Raw genomic sequence first — 13,442 nt, 5'->3', positions numbered from 1 at the left:
GGCTGGGTTCCTTGTAGTACAGAGATGCCATACTGAGGCCAGGGGTGGGGGGGGTGAACCCTAATAATCCCGAGTGGGGCCATCCACCAAGCCTGAGTGCAGTTGGCAGTCTGGGATGAGCGGGCTAAGAGGAAGGCGAGCACACACTTCCTCTTCCCTGCCTCACAGCTTGAGGAGATAGCAAAGAGACATTTTTTTCTATTTTAAGAAAACTAGTCAGGTCTAGAAAGTTCAAAAATGCCATCACTGTGCCAAAACATCAGAAAGATAACAGGTTCAGACCCGTGGTAAGGCAGCAGAGGAAAGCCTGCCACACCAGAGATGGGTTAGGCACCTGGGAGCCTGGCAGACCTGTCCCTGTGGGCAGAGCCTGGAGGGTCAGGAGGAGTGGACACTCGGGTGGGCAGCCGCTGAAGGAAGTGCCCAAGCAGCTGCCATACACCACAGCAGTGAACCAGACAGGAAGTCCCCAAACAGCAGGCAGTGAAGAAGGGCAGGTGACACTCATGTTCTAGTGCTCATACTGAGAACTGTGTGTGGAGAGAGAAGCCAGGGATGCTGAAGGAAATAAGGCTACGAAGGAACTCAAGTTAACAGGATGAAGAGCAAAATGTTATCTAAGGTTGGTCGTGATGAGATCAGGAAAGCCCAGGATTCTGTGGGTTAGGACAGACCCAAATGTGATTTCAGAGGCAAAAAGAAAAACGAAAACAAGAAATGAGAATCAGTTTGGTGGCAAACTTGTTCTCAATTACAGCAAACCAGCAAAAGCTCACAACTATCAGCAGGTACTGTGAAGGCAAGGACTCTGTCGTCCAGGCTGGCCTCAAACTCACCAAGTCTGAGGCCTGTTCAAAGGTGAGCTTTGAACTTGGAATCCTCCTGCCTCGGCCTCCTGAGTACTGAGATTACATATGAGCACCATACGCTCTGCTAAGATTACAGCATTTTACAAAATACCAGAACTCAGAACGTCAGGACAATCTTTAAAGAAAGTTCTGCCACCAAGTCATAAATACAAGGGAGAAAAGTTTAGAACAAAAGACACAGCAACTTCCGTAAGCATGGGTAGACTCTCTGGGATAAGCCTCTAAGGCAGTGGCTCTCAACCTGTGGGTCTCCACCCCTTGAGCAGGGGTCACTATGACAGTCAGAAAACACAGAGCTTTACATCGTGATGGGTAACAGTTGCAAAGTCACAGTTATGAAGGAACAACAAAACAAGTCAGGGCTGGGAGCCGCCACAGCGTGAGGAACTGCATTAGGGATCGATCACAGCATTAGAAGGCTGAGAGCCACTGCTTGAAGGAGAGGCAGCACTCACTCAGTCAGAGGCTGCACCATGACAAGCTTTGACCTCAGTGAAATATCGGTGAGTACAGCTGAGGGGGCCTAACAGCTGCTTCTCTGAACCGTGAGAGAGCTCAGATGCCATGAGGAGAGCCATCCCAGCCAAGAAGGCAGAGCATGGAAGACAGTCCACCTCAGACCTTCCTGACCTGACAGGCCCCTGAGGGGCCAGCCAGGTGAGACCCGGCAGAGCAGCCTCCTTGCCAAGATGGAGTGCTAAGAAAGACGGCTGCCGATTAAGCCCGCCACACTCAGTAAGCATGAGGAGATGATACACCCACCAGGACCATAAAACATGGTCATATATCATAAGATTAAAAATAATATTTTACGCGAATTTTTTGAAAATATACTTTATTTACATTTTTGATTAAGTTACATGCAATACTATAGAGTATGTATGACCCTCAATCTATTCCCAATCTAAAAAGCAACACCAGACAAACTAGTAAGTCACCATAAAAAAAGTGCAGCTCCAGGAAGTGGGGGACCTGGAGCAACCGGCGGCCAACAGGTAGGAGGGGGCTCAGGTGGGAAACAGCCCACCCATGGTTTTCATTTTATTAAGCTTTTTTCCTTAAAAATTTGCCTTCAATTTAGGCTTCCTAATCTCCATGGATTTGTTTTCATGCAACTTGCAATTAAAGGCATAGTAAATCATATCACACCCGGTTTGATCAACAATCTGTGTTCTTCACCAGCTTTTCATATATAATTCCAGTGCTAGCAAAGATTAAAGTCTAATGAAATTAGTAGATTTAGAAATACAGTGACTGATACCTAAATTACTAAAGAAATTACACAGAAAGACTATTTAAGACTTGAGCACTTAATAAATATTATACCAGCTGACGAGATATTAAAAAAAAGTATGCAATGCAGTGACATCTTTCTTTCTTCTTCTTTAGCGCTTGTCTTCTTACCTGATGGCATTGGCTTTTCTTCCCTCATAGACTACCTGACTGGCTTTTCAGCATCCTGCCTGAGGGGCCAATATTCTACACTGGACTTCAGTTTGTCACAAATTAAATCATTTGTAATTTAAAGGTTCAATTTAAGATTCTCCAAGTGTGAATCATCTCCAAACTAAGCTGCTACAATGAGCAAATCTGGGGAACACGTGGGCAGCTCTTACTCTCTGCTGGCCCATGTGACAACCGAAGCCTCCGGCTACTGTGTGTGTGTGTGTGTGTGTGTGTGTCCGCGCGTGCACGCCATGCACAGGGTTAAGGCTGCTGCGGAGGCTTCCTGTGTGGAGAACTACTGCTTGGTGTTGAGAGTGTGAGAGTCCCTAGCATACAGCACCACAAACACCACAAGAAATCATAAAATCCTCCACTTCCCCAGCCCCTCAGGCTTCGGACTAAACCTAGGAACGTGAGTGTCCAAGGCCCATGCTCTACCACTAAATCCAACCCCAAGCCCTCAACCTCATTTGCCACAGACCCCCACTTTCTCTTGCGGGTCGCCTGTTAACATTCTGAGCCGGGGGAGCATATGCTGGGAAATCCTTCCACGTAAGTCATCGTCTAACGAGTTAATGCCATGAGAGGGAAACAGTGCTTTACAACTAAAATCGGAATCCGACTTGCCGGTGTTGGCGGCATATTAAAATAAAAACAGCAATTATGTACTGTTTGCTAGTTTTTATGTCAAGCTGACACACACTAGGGTCATCTGGGAAGAAGGAATCTTAATTGAGAAAATGCCTCCATCAGATCACCTCTACAAAGTCTCTAGATTGATGCCTCGTGAGGCCAGCTCACTGTGGGCGGTGCCTCCCCACGGTTGGTCTTGGAGTGTGTAGGAACGGCTGGGCAGAGCCCAGGAGCAAGCCAGTAAGCAGTTTTCTTCAGGGCCTCTGCTTTAGTAACTCCTGGCTGGAGTTACCACTTCCTTTGATGATAGAGTATAAATTGAGACTCCTACGCTGACATAAACTTTCCTCCCCAGCTTGTTTTTGGTCACAGTGTTTATCTCAGTAATAAGAAAGTTAAGACAGTGCAGAAAGTTACTTTTTTTTTTTTTAAATTAATAGTAAAGCTTCCTGCCAGCAGAATAAAGTACCAGTTTGCATTTTGGCTGTAAGAGGGTCCTATGGTTTTTGAAAGCTTGGTTTTTAACTGTAGGAATAAATGATTTTCTAGAAAAAGAAGCCAGTTTGATGCAGGCTGGTTCAAGTTTTCATTCTTTTCCCTGCACATTAATGTGGCATTAGGCTAGGCATACAACAGACATCAGTATATGTTTGAGCAGTTCAGCTCCCCCCCCCTTACGTTACGACCTGCTTAAACAGGTCCGGTTTGAGGCACGTGGTAATCTGAGAGGCACTTCAGTACATGTGCAGGCAGAAAAGGAAAGCTGACAGATTTGAACAGGAGAATCATCAAACATTAATTACACATACATTTAATGTGTCTCTTTTAATAAATACTGATTTAAGTAATGATGCTTTTAATAATTTACAGCTTTTAAAGTAGCTCTTGGGAGTATAACTTAAAAAACAAAACAAATGAAAAAAGCAGTGTACTGTAACAGCGACACTGCCTTCGCTTCCGGCGCGGTCTCCAGCAGGCAGAATTGCAGGAAACACGTCAGCTTTGGGTCTCCACTACTGGTTCACTCTGCATGCTTGAAGGCGGCTCTCACGGAGCCCAGTGCATGCCCACATGTGACACCTCCACACACCTTCTGAAGAAGTACAAGAGAAAACACGGGCCTTTTAGACAGAACTTCTGTGACTGATGCACATAAGCAGAGCAAGCGACAGGTTCAACAGGGATTATTTCCCAATGACACACTGTGGGGTCCTGAAGGAGGGGCTGCTTTTCCAGGGGTCACCGCTGCATTCCTAGCACCGGGGAGAGAGACTCAAGCAGAGGAAGTGCTTAGTAAGCACGTGTCTGTCTGTTCTGCTGGAACAGGGAAAGAACGACAACACATTTACGTCTGCATGTAAATGCCAGCGCGTGTGGTGTCGTGGCAGAGGGGTGATGGAGAGCCCCTGGGCAGGGGGGGGGGAAGGAATACTAGTGAGAAAACCCAGAGGTAAAAAGGTGCAGAACACATGCCAGCAGGAGGGGAGGCCAGTGTGACAAGATGCAGAAGGGCCGGTCCCGAGCTGAGCTGAAAGGTACCGGAAGAACAGAGGTGTGAGCCTCCCTGTGCTGTGTGAAGAGAGTCAGTCTAAATTTGGTGGGACAGGAAGGGGAGGAAACAGGAAGGCAGCTCTGGAGATGACAAGATGAAGAAGATGAGAAGCGGGCAGAGACGTGAGTCACTCACTCATGGGCAGCCAAGGGTGATTCTGAGTGCTGAGAAGTGACTCTGTATGTGTGCCGGTGCCTGACGAAATGTGTCAGTGTGGCCTTGAAGCAGGTAAGGAGTAAAAGCCAAACGGCGCCATCTTGGGAGGGGCAGGAGAAAGCTTGGCAGCCCGTGAGAGTTAAGCAGTGACAGGCTAGGAAGCGGGTTGGTTGGTGGGAGAACAGAGGCCTGCTCAGGGAAAGCTATGTGTCCTCCTACACTGAGCCCCAGGTGACAAGATGGTGGCTATAGCTCCTTCTTTGTCTCAGAAGGTGCAAGAAGAGCACAATCACACACACAGATACTTCACCCTCTGCACCAACATCCTGACAGAAAGCATCCCTGCGCCAGAGCAGGCTGAGAAACAGAAAAATCGGTGAAAATGAAGATAGTCTTGGACATGTCAATGAATACCTTCTCCTCAGGAGCCCCCCCCCCCCCCCACACACTGTAAAACTAGAGTAAAGGAACAGACTACACGATCCCAGCATTTTTAACTTTTGCTTTCATGAAATAACACATTTAATTAAATTTTATGAAAAGTACAATTTCAAAGCCAAAAACCAGAATAATAATGTTCTGTTTGTTTGTAAGACATGGTCTGACTTTGTAACCCTGGCTGTCCTGGGTTACTATGTAGACCAAGCTGGCCCTAAACTCACAGAGATCTGCCTGCCTCTGCCTCCAGAGTGCTGGGATTAAAGGCTTGGGCCACTATGCGTAGGTAGAGTTCTATATTTTATATATGATCATATGATATATATGATGAGAAGAAACCACATTTGATTATTATCCCTATTTTATACATTTTAACGGAATGCTTGTCCTTATTAAAATACAGGAGCTGAAGATGTAGCCTGGACACCAATGCACGTCCTTATCAAAACACAGGAGCTGAAGGTGTAGCCTGGACACCAAAGCTTGTCCTTATCAAAACACAGGAGCTGAAGGTGTAGCCTGGACACTGTGCACTGAGGAGCAGGACAAGGATAGCACTGCTTACAAACCTGCACCGAGGACCAGCAGCATCCTCCCTACACAGTGTACACTGGGACAGCCTTTAAAACTAAGTTATAACTTAGGCCATTCTTTCCTGACTGTAACACCACTGCCTTTAGCTATCTGTAGGACTACATATGATTTCCTGAGATGTTTTTTCCTAAACATCCAAGATGTGGCTGGGGGTGAGATGGACATTTTTGTGTCAAAGCTTCTGGGAAAATAAGACCGAAAACAAAAATGTCTTGTTTTGAAAGTATTTTTTCCAGCTTGCTCCCCTCCACGTCCCTCCTCCTCTTTCTGTTCCTTCTTGTGAGAAGGAATTTCAGTCAGCTGACAGTCAGCTGACTGCATAAACTGTACATTTCTTCTAAAGGGACAACATTGTTTTAAAGTTACAGCATTCAAATAAAACAGTGAATCCTAATTTAATGAAAAGTACCTTTTTAGTCACATACTACAGCGCGCACTGCACCCCAGGGCAGTGGGGAAGGACACACTGGCCGCAGGGCCCCAGCAGATGGCCGCAGAGCTGAAGGCCTTCCTCGGTGTGCTCCTCAACCGCCACATCACCTGACTCTGGCCCACAGAAGCCCTTCCCTGCCCCTCTGTGATCTTTTGAATAATGGTAATTGAGCTGAAGTTTGAAGGACGTGATGTTGGAAAGCTGGATACGTGGCTCTCTGGGAATGCTCACTGACCTTGGGCAAGGGCCTGGATGTAGTGTAGAGACCACCAAAGTAATCCAAGGCAAAAACCATGGAAGAGTGGAAACGATTCCCTGACTCTCCTTGTGTCCAAGATGGGGGGTTTGGAGGACACACCTCTCTCCTCTCTCTCAGCATGGCCACCAGGGAGGCCTGTTCTCTCTCACACCCTTCAGACAGCCGCAGAAGACTGTCCACAGAGTAAGTCCCAGCTGAGTGCCAACTGTGTCCCTAAGTCATTTCATCGTCCTATACACATTCGATAAACCAGTCCAGCTTATGAACTCATCTTCCAGGACACCATAAAAAGGCTTTTTGTGGTGGATGTCTTATCTCTCCTCCATCCAACACCGTCTGCCTCTCACCAACACACACTGTTCATCTTCACACATTCGCCTCTGCTCTTCACGGATTGCTTCATCTACTCAGACTTAAGCCCGAGACAGGATCCCTGTCTCCTGGGTCTGTGTCTAACACTTGTGCTGAGGCATTTAATGAAATGGCTGCTGACAGAACAGGCTTTACTATTTGAGGAAGCAAAAACAGAAACTGGCACTCCACTGTCAACCTTGGGAAACCGTTGACTCCACTGGGCTGCTCACTCTCACACACAGAGCCAACGAACAACGTGCTGCCTTGAAGAAACCTTTTGTTCACTGCTTGGCACGAAAAATGTCGGAAAGAATCAGATTTCACCTTTGATTATTCTAGCTGAGCAACTTGTCTCCTTTTAGGTAGGAGCTTCCAGTTTCTTACAGGAAGAATTTAGGGAAATAACCGCAAGTCAAGGAAGTTGCATTCCATTAGCAGGATGTAAAGCAATGTGCGGCCCAATGGAGCCACACCTGTCTTACTTCACGTTCATCTGCACAGTGACTACTTTAATATGACCCTGTGGATCCGAGCCATCCTTCCAGCAACGACACAAAGCGCGTAGAGGCAGAGCCCTGAGAACGTCTCCGTACCAGGACAGCCCTGACAGGATGAGTGGGAAAATGAAGGGACTAAATTATTTCAATATTTTCTGGTTTTTGCTTTTTTGGGACAGGGTTTCTCTGTGTAGCCCTGGCTATCCTGGAACTCACTGTTTAGACCAGACTGGCCTTGAACTCAAAAATACACCTGCCTCTGCCTTCGAAGTGCTAGGATTGAAGGTGTGAGCCACCACTGCCCAGCTAATTATTTAGAATTTTAAAGACTTCATCTATTTCAACCAATGAAAACACGTCTGTACCATGATTTAATGCAGAGACCAAAAGCAGCACTTGGTTATTCTGAGAACACATTAAAATGCTTCCAAGGCTTAATTATATTTATATCTCATAATTTTGTTACTTTTAAATTTTTGCTTAATACATGAGTTACTATGTGCAAAGAAAATTTTAGTCTAGTAAACTGAATTTATTACAAATTCATAATTTGTCATTACAACTAATGTGATATAATCAAATCTCACAAAATGTTTTGACTTTAAGATTATAAAGGCCCCATATTCTTTTTGTGCCATTTTAATTCTTGAGGGGAGGGGTGTTCATTAATATAAGACTTGACAAACTATAATTTGAACTTCACTACATGTAGACATTTTCCATAAATACTGAAGAAGTCTAACTAATGCTCTCTGAAAGGTGAGACATGCACAAACAACATGAAATCACAGAGTATAAATAAATGACAATTAAGTACTTAGTGGTCCTGTCACTTGTCTGCCATGCAGCGAGGGAGATGCTCCCCTTGCCACCTGTGGCAGTCAGGAGAGCTGTCCCTGCCTCTCACTGGCCGCAGCACTTGGGAGAGTGGGCCCTGCTCCTCACCGGGCAGCACAGTTGAGCTGGCTCTGGTTGAGAGGGTTGTGTGTGAGCCAGTCCCAAGCGTGTGAGAGCAGGAGCGAGGGCTCTGCCCTTGCTAGCTATGGCACTGCGTGTGCTACCTGGGGCAGTGCTAGACAGCACCCCCTGGTGGTGGTGCGGGGGCAGGAGGGCTGGCAGGTGGACCAGTTCAGCTACCACCCAGGGCCGGATCCGCTGCATCAAGTTGGCCCATCCCAACATCTACCCCATCTATGACCTGCTGGCTTTTGTGAAGGGGCGGGCCCCTCAGATCCAAGGCTGCAGGATCTCCACGATACAGGGCAACAACAGGGTATCTAACAGGAGTCCTGATGAGGATCCAGTATTGATAGTGTAGCAGAAGCCAGAGGCCTCAAACCAGATCCACGACTCATCGTGATGAACATTTGTAAGTAAAAAAGTATGGGCTAAAGGGAGTATCCTGTGGAACACACTGTGACACACTACAGCTTCCACAGTAAGATTTTTTGTTTTATTTCTTCTTTGGGAGGAGGGTGGGGAAGGTTTGCAAGGGCAGAGGGAGGATATAAGAGGTTGGAAGATGAGTAGAGTAGGATAGGGTACATGATGATGAATTCACAACGGATTAACTAAAAGCCAAATGAAAAACGAATGAATGAATGAATGAATGAATGAATAGGTGAGCAAATATTTAGAACCCTAACGGTGTAAAGTAAAATAATATGCATGTTAGATGATCTTCCTTCCAATCCACCTCAGAATCTCTCTAATTAAGATAATGAAAAAAAATAAACTTGTGATGCTCAGTCAGCCTCAGAATATTACAAAGATTGTTTAAAGTCCCTTCTATTCTCATAGATGTATGATCACAACTCATAAGAATTACAGCAACATATATAATTTGAACAGCAGAGATACCACAACAAATAAGGCATTTAATTTACATTTGGTGAAAGTGAAGCAAGCTGCTGCTTTGATGGGGCAGGAAAGGAACTGAAAGGCAATCTGTTCACTTTAGAGGCTAATGGTTTTCTCCCCTGTCTGAGTCACTATCCGACTGAGAGCAGCTGGATGGCTCAGCACCAGTCTCCTACCTACACATCAATTATAAGCTGGTGCAATTCCATGCTAGAATTGCCCTCAGGAACTAAGAATTGCTTCTAACTTTCCCTTGCTGGCATCTTCATCTTCATTTTCAACGCTTACAAGCCCTTAGTCTCTGGGCTAAAATGCTCATAAAGAACCAAAGCCTATACCCCTGTCAAGACCTGCAATGGTTTCTCAAAGAGTAGTTTTGCAAAATGGAGAGATAGAATGGAGCTGGCAATGTGCCAAGTCAAACATGTCAGAGTTAGGTGGGGCACGCTCATGTGGCCATGATGGAGTCCCAGTTCTGTGGTACTCAGCTGATCTTCACCATTGTTACAGCTAAGCCACCTGGCTTTCCGTCTGCTAACAGGGTCGTGAGCGCCTGTTAGCACTTTCAACTGCATCTTGAAAGAACCAAGGCGATGGGGGCACTTGCTTTTTAGTCCTAGCACTTGGAAGACAGAGGCAGGTGGATGGATCTCTAAGTTAGAGGCTAGCCAAGGGGGGCCAAGACTACACAGAGAAGCCCTGTCTCAAACAAACAAACAAACAAACAAACCACGAAAAGAAGTGAGCCACCCCACTGCCATCTAAACAGTGGCCAAGCCTTAGAGAGAAACCCTGAGAAACAGCTGCATTTACCTCTAGACTCGAATCTCTGTTTCTTGATTGGGTATGTAATAGCAGTCATTTATGGATCAATATACTGTCCACTGAAGAATATGCAGACACTAATTTTAAAAAGTATAAAATGTCAAAGTGACTTTGGCTTTCAAAGCTACAGAAACATAAAAGAGCATCAAGAGTGGACAGGTGTGCAGCTGACCAGGGCCATTGCCCCCTCTCCCCAGGCGTTGTGCAAATGCACACAAGTGTGCCCTCTAAAGGAGTGCAATGGCGAGGAAGAACCAGAAAACAAGCTGAGCTTTCAGAAAACACCTACAATTCTGCTCTTACCCACTTCTGATGAACCTTCCCTTGGGGAAAAACCAACTATTTTAACTGCAGTTGGCTGGTTCATTTACCCTACGATCATATAAGAAGATGAAATTACATCCATGGAGGCTCCTTGTCAAAATTTCAAGGGAACATGTTAGCTAGAGGGACAAGTTCTTCCACAAAGTCCCTTCATACTCCCTTCAGGGTAATGGACTGTTTCAAATATATAAAGTTTTACCTAAAGGTTACACATGAACAAGCATAAGGATAAAATTTGAAGAATTACTCAAGATACAAAAACAAAAACCCCAAACCAAGAAAATAGTATTAAACCCAGTAGGCACTCTAACACCAATAAAGGCCAGGTACTAAACACACGTAACTGAGCAGCCTGAAAATCTCAGGCACATATGGAAACATGCTCATGGCTAAATTACAAGTCTTTTAAGGAATAACAAAGTAACAGCTGGATAAAACCTCTAGAAATGGGAAGTTCCTTGAAAAATATAAAAATACACGATCTCCCCTCCAATTTCTTATTTTCTTATCACCTGTTCTCTGCAGCACTGAGACAAACACACATGAACGCGCAATGGAGAAGCTCCACTCAGCTCAGGGTTGCCGTTACAGAATCCAACCAGCATATGCTCAGTCGGGGTAGCATCCCAACTTGGAAGGCCACTCAGGGTCAAGGTCACACTATAGTTCGAGGCAGCTGAGGCTGGGAGCGGGGACACAGCCTGTCCACAATCAGTCTGCAGTTCTCTACCAGCTCCCATGACAGGCTTCTCCACTACGGCGGAGAAAAGAACTCAAAAAGAAATGCAAGTCTGTCCCATCTAACTTAAAGGTCTTTCTTCTTAGAAGAAGTCTTTTCAAAATTCACACTTCATAGCATAGCTAGGAGGGGAAAAGTCCAGACTGAAGCTGGGGCGCCTGCACATTTTCCAAGTCTCTCAGGAGAGGAGCGTCTCTGGAGAGAAGAGCAGCAGAATCAAGGCCTCTTCCTCCTCATCTGTACTCAGAGGACCAGGGCCTGCTTGCTTCCCTCTCCTGACTGCTTCTGCTATCGCTGCTCCAGGCCCCGCTGAGCCCTCCCGCCCCAGCTCTGTGTGCCTTACTTTCGTCAGATGAGGAAGGCCACCTGAGGGCTCCCTAAGGCCTCCCTCCTTCCCCTGCACTGGCCACCATATGCAGGCCTCTATCACCTCCTTCCTTACAGTTAGCTGCAGGTATAGAGAGGAAACTGTTCACTGGTTTATCAAAAGCAACAGCAGTTTTAGGCAACATGGTACAGGATTAAACCTGACCCGGGACTTAGGTTCAGGGTCCTGATTCCTCTTGTCTCAAAGTTCAGGTATGCGTTAGGGTTTTTGGTTTTTCCCGGAATGTCTGCATGGGGAGGCGAGTGAACTATGACACTTTGTTGATGGCTTCTCATTACACTCTGAGCATCTGACTGTGGGGTCCAGGGCTCAGTTTCTTTTAAGACTCTCCCAGATACTCAGACCTAGTATCCCCACAAGCTGCATTCAGTATCCCTGAGCCCGCCTGCTTAGAGCCCCTTTCTTACTCAAGATATTAGGTAACACTAAAGAGTTGTCTAATTCAGTCTTAAGATGTCCTGGTGGAGCAAGCAGGAGCCATCTACAGCCGAACAACCCACAGTCCATGACATCACACTGCTCAGTACCAAGAAGGAGTGGAGTCTCGCTCCCTTCTGTCCAAAACATAAACTTCCCACTCTCTCCTGGGAGCGTGTTTTTGTGAAGGCTGACAGAAACAACTTGTTTGGTAATCTATGGTGATTCTTGACTGCTATAATCAGCAGATCAACCATCAAAACAAAGACAGGATCTCACTGGAACTGTGGGAGGTAAGTGGAGCACTCCAGTGACGGTGACGGTGACGGAGGACGAACTCTTCTTTTCCTCTTTCTTCTAGGGCAGGGTCTCATATGTAACTCACGATAAAGACCAAACTGGCCTCTACCCTAGAGTGCTAGGATTTAAGGTGTGCACCACCAGGCCCAGCAACTTTTATATTACAAATGTTTTCCCCTGAACAGAAATAGCTGGAAAAGTCCCATTTCAAAGCTACATGGGTGCGCTGGCTAGTTTTATGTCAACTTGTCACAAGCTAGAGACATATGTGGGAAGAGGGAACTTTAATTGAGAAACCTCCTCCGTAAGATTGGCACGCAGGCGAGTCTGGCGCATTTCCTGAGTTGGTGGTTGGTATGGAAGGGCCCAGCTCACGGTGGACAGTAGCACCGCTGCACAGGTAGTCCTGGGTAGTAAGGAAAGACCGCGAAAGCTCTGAGAAGTGGTCCAGTGGGCAGTGACCCTCCAAGGCTTCTGCTTCAAGAGTCCTGCCTTGAGTTCCCTCAGTGATAAACTGTGGTGTGCAGCTTTGAGCTGAAATAAATTCTTTCCTCCCTAACTTTTGTCTGTGGTATTTTAGCATACCAACAGAACTCTAAGACATTGGCTATTTTGGAATTCTCCTAACAAATAATTGGATATTCTTGTGAATGTGTAAGACCATGGAAATAATACCTAATTCGTCATCTATAATCCTGAGAACACAGTGAAGGTTTGCATATTTATAACCCCAGAGTCCAGGGAAAGGCAACACACAGGAACATTCTTGAAGCCGGTCAGCCACTATAGTCTTTAAGTGCCAGGCTCAATGAAAGACCCTGTCTTAATGGATGTGGTAGAGTGGGATGAAAGAGGTCTCTTGTCTCCACATATACACCAAAAAGAATGTGAAGGAGGAGAGAAAGAGAGACAGAGAGAGAGAGAGAGAGAGAGAGAGAGAGAGAGAGAGAGAGAGAGAGAAAGAGAAAGAGAAACTGAGAAGTTTATAGGCTCAGCTTGAGTAAACAAACCCTAATCATTTCTAAAGGGTCTTTACTACTCCTATGTCTAATAAGTAATTAAGTACTACTAGCAAGTACATCACAGCAAAAGAGTATTAATTTAGCTTTAACTTCTGATTCTTGCTAGAAGGGCTCGCCCATCAGTCAGACACTGTCTTTAAGGGCCACGAGTGGGGAGAACATAGAAATGGTGACAGTCAGTAGGTTAGACCACTCCAAGATACACGAGTTGGCTTAGCCAAGCTTTTAAGGAGTAGCTCCGTCACAGTGGAGGAAAGGGGGCCACTTGCCAGTCACTCACCGAACAGAGACTAATCATGAGGCGCCGGCTCATCTATCTTTTAGGAACCTATTTAT

At 45.9% G+C, this 13,442-nt stretch overlaps 1 protein-coding gene and 1 long non-coding RNA gene across 9 annotated transcripts in view; one reads left to right on the top strand and one right to left on the bottom strand.

Moving 5' to 3' along the window:
• Window positions 1-13,442, bottom strand: part of Pkp4 (plakophilin 4) — a 200,514-nt gene that overhangs the window by 143,062 nt on the left and 44,010 nt on the right. The window lies entirely within an intron of this gene.
• Window positions 4,387-8,047, top strand: LOC127685385 (uncharacterized). Its single transcript, XR_007977864.1, has 2 exons — window positions 4,387-4,728; window positions 5,498-8,047. It is a non-coding gene; the product is annotated as an uncharacterized LOC127685385 (long non-coding RNA).

Source organism: Apodemus sylvaticus, chromosome 5 (assembly GCF_947179515.1).
Source record: "Apodemus sylvaticus chromosome 5, mApoSyl1.1, whole genome shotgun sequence".
NCBI classification, from domain to species: Eukaryota; Metazoa; Chordata; class Mammalia; order Rodentia; family Muridae; genus Apodemus; species Apodemus sylvaticus.
Note: the sequence above shows the minus strand (reverse complement) of the source record. Positions and strands in the feature narration are given on the sequence as shown.